We start from the raw sequence: 3,988 nt of genomic DNA, 5'->3' as shown, positions 1-3,988 counted from the left end.
TGCAGGAGGAAGATCCCAACGCTCACTTGGAAAATTTCTTAGAATTTTGTGACACTTTTAAAATCAATGGCATTTTTGATGATGCTATTCGCCTTCAGTTGTTTCCTTTTTCATTGAGGAATAAGGCTAAACAATGGTTGGACTCGTTACCACGAGGGTCAATCACTACTTGGGAGCAAATGACCGAAAAGTTTTCACTAAAATATTTTTCGCCAGCTAAAACATCCAAATTACGTAATGATATCTCTTATTTTGTGTAGATGGATTTAGAAACACTCTACGATGCATGAGAGAGATACAAGGACTTTGAGAAGATGCCCTCACCATGGGTCACCACTTTGGCTACAGGTTCAAACATTTCATAATAGCCTGAATCCTTCGACTCGACTGATGATCGACGCAGCCGCTGGCGGAACTATCAATAATAGACACCTGAAGATGCTTATGAATTTATAGAAGAGATGTCACTGAATAATTATCAGTGGCAAGTCATGAGGGTAAAGCCAACAAAAGAAGCCGTCATTTATAACATCGATTCGGTCACCATGCTCTCTAATCAGGTAGAACTCTTGAATAAGAAAATTTATGGTTTTCTTAGTTCTTCACAGGTTCACCCAGTAATGCAGTGCGAAGCAAGTGAAGGTGGATCGAGCAATCTAGATTACCCACCTTATGGCCACAACATGGAGAACGAGCAGTTAAATTACATGGGTAATAATCCTCTATCTCAAAATAATCCTTATAGTAATACTTACAATGTAGGTTAGAGAAACCACCCAAATTTCTCATGGGGAGGCCAAGGAAATCAACAACCACCACCACCACCAGGTTTCCAACAACCACCCTACCAACAAGAGAAAAAATTGAACCTTGAGGAGATGCTAACAAAATTAATCTCGGTGTTAGAAACACATTTTCAGAATATCGAGACAACACTTAAAAATCAACAAGCGTCGATCCAAGGGCTCAAAACTCAACTAGGTCAGCTCACTAAATTGATATCTAAACGACCACAAGGTACCCTGTCGTGTAACACTGAATCTAACCCAAGTGAGCAAATCAATGCAATTACCATTCAAGATGAGGAAGTGTTAGTTGCACCTGAACCGGAACAGAGGCAAGAAACTGTAGTCAGTAAAGGTAAGGGTGAGGTGGACCACAATGACTAGAAATCGGTAAGTAAAGAGTACAAACCTCGTGTGCCATACCCAAAAGTGACAAGGAAAGACCGTATAGAAGAACAATTCGTTGAATTCTTTAAATTATTAAATAAGTTACACATTAACTTACCTTTTATCGAAGCTCTTTCGTAGATGCCAAACACAGTTAAATTCTTAAAGGAGCTTTTAACAAATAAGTGGAAGTTGGATGAGGAGTCACATGTGGAACTAAATGTGGTTTGCTCAGCCATACTACAGAATAAGCTGGCCAACAAATTAAAAGATCCAGGGAGTTTTACGATTCCCTGTTTAATTGGTAGCCTAGACGTAAATAATGCCTTGGCTAATTTAGGGGCTAATATCAATGCCATGCCTTACAAAATGTTTAAACAACTAGGTCTTGGGAAACCCAAACAAACTAGGATGAGTATTCAATTAGCTGATAAAACAATCAGATTTCTTAGAGGGATTATTGAAGATGTACTTGTTAAAATTGACAAATTTATATTCCCAGTTGATTTCTTTGTTCTAGACATAGAAGAGAATAGTAATGTTCCTTTAATTTTAGGGAGGCCCTTTTTAGCAACTGCTAGAACAATAATCACAGGTGAACTCACACTTCATGTGGGAGACGAAACAATCACCCTTCAAGCTCGTAATTTGAGTAACATCGAAAATTGAGGGTGGTTGTATAAATCATTCTACTAAAACTGACCATGTGGTGCAACCTACTTTGTAAGAAATAAGTTCGAAGAACCTACACGAGCCATGTTTAAGCAACAACAAAGGACCTATCTATGAAGAAAAAAGGCTACAAATCGAGGAACTAGATGAATGGCAGACACAGAAATTGAGAACACCCAATAAACCAAAATCAATCCAGGACGAGCTCAATACATCACCAAATCAACTTAAGGTTGGAGACAAAGTACTACTAGATGCAGTAGATCCTTGCATTACCACTTCTGAACCTAATGAAGAAATTCCTCTCACAGTATTCAATATTTTCTCATATGGTACAGTCAAGGTAATTCACCCCAAATTCGAAACTTTTAAGGTAAACAATACTCATCTTAAACCTTATATTGATAAAGTTGATAGCAGGGATGAGGAGTGTAAACTCCTCGAGCCACCATGATCACACACTAGCGAGGTAAGTCCAGCTTAGACTATAAATAAGCGCTTCTCGGGAGGCAACCTAAGCACTAACAGTAATGATTTATTTAAATTCTAGTTTTTCACATTTAACCTACTAACTGAGTCTTGAAACATAGGGCTTTCCCATCCACATGGCCAGGCACATGGGCGTGCCTTAGGCCGCGCACACAGCACAAGAGGATACACGACCGTGCGATACGGTCGTGTGAAAAAAGGGAAAAAAAATTTCCCCAACACGGGATACGATAAGTCACCATGGCCGTATGATAAGGCCGTGGACGAAGTTGCCAAACCAACAAGGGCGTGTGACATGACCGTGTTGTGAAACCGTGGGCGGACTTGTCAAATTAGCACGGGTGTTCGACACGCCCATGCCCAGCGTCCATGGTCGACATTGTGAACCTAATACAGGCGTGGGCTACCATACACGGGCGTGAGAGAAGCGTTCAAAGATTGACACAGCCATGCGACACGTCCATGTGCGCCCACACTCCCAATTTCGAAAACCATGAAACGCACGGGCTGAAATGAAGGCACACGGGCGTGCCCCACGACCGTGTGCCCCAATTTCTCTATAAACACCTATTATTTATTTTATGTTTATCTTTATATTTTGAAATTACTTTTTATTTCCTTTTAATACTATTTTATCTTGAGTTTTTACAATTTTTATTTTCAGCTATTTCGTTACGAGTAATTATGCTCCATTATATTTCCTAAAGAGTTACTAATTTTATCACAGTCATAAAGAGCTCCAAAGCTCATCATCAAATAGGAACTAAAAACTCCAATGACAAAGGACTTATGGACTAATGAACCACTACCAGCACCGGAGTATCCTCTTCCACTCTCATCATTGCCTTGGCCGATTATTCTCCATAACTCCAATTCAAGGAGTTCATTCATCATTCAGGAAGTTTCACTTCTCTCCCTATCTTATGATTATTTATCTATATTTTTTAATATATCTGTCTTTGTACATTGAGGTAAATGTACATCTTAAGTGTGGGGAGGTCTTTCATATCATCATTAAAAATCCCTAAATTTTGTCTTATTCTCACGTGAATCACTCATATCACTATTAGAATGAATTTTAATTAATTTATGATTTTTATTGATATATCTTGAATTAAAACATATGAATTTATGCATTGATTGTTTAAACTTTAAGACATTAGGGAATCAAGCATGATAAGTTGATTTTTGAAGAATTGTAAACTTTTAGGTTGTTTCCCTAAGTTTAGGTATTATCGTGAGTTGAAATTCATAAGTTTAAACATCAAAAAGCCATAATTTTTGTGAGATCTTGAGCCTTTAGAGCATATTTTATTTCTTTCATGCTCACTTTTATTATGAGGGCGTCAGTATTGGTTTGTTCTTTTAGAACTTGCTTGATTATGCATGTCAAGACCACACCAGTTGATTTACTATGTCAAGATGATAAAGGCACTTAGGTTTAACCCACTCACTCCACAAAAGCCTACCTTCATTTAACCCTTAGTAAACCCTTTTGAGCCTAACAAACCATTAATTGATTTATCCTTAATATTAACCCATAACCCATTATTGTTAAATCCCCTAATTTAATCCCTATTTTTGTCGAGATTTGATTTGAACTAATTTCTTAGATATGTTTTGTTCTTCTATGTATTTGACTTGTTCTAAAAAAA

The 3,988-nt window shown here is 37.7% G+C and overlaps 1 non-coding gene across 1 annotated transcript; it reads right to left on the bottom strand.

Annotated features, from left to right (window-relative positions):
- Positions 1-227: 227 nt before the first annotated feature.
- LOC128294478 (small nucleolar RNA R71) lies at positions 228-332 on the bottom strand. The gene has a single exon (XR_008284788.1). It is a non-coding gene; the product is annotated as a small nucleolar RNA R71 (small nucleolar RNA).
- Positions 333-3,988: the final 3,656 nt, after the last annotated feature.

The sequence above is a fragment of the Gossypium arboreum genome, chromosome 6 (assembly GCF_025698485.1).
Source record: "Gossypium arboreum isolate Shixiya-1 chromosome 6, ASM2569848v2, whole genome shotgun sequence".
Lineage (NCBI taxonomy): Eukaryota > Viridiplantae > Streptophyta > Magnoliopsida > Malvales > Malvaceae > Gossypium > Gossypium arboreum.
The sequence above is the reverse complement of the archived record's forward strand: the minus strand, read 5'-3'. Positions and strand labels throughout refer to the sequence as shown.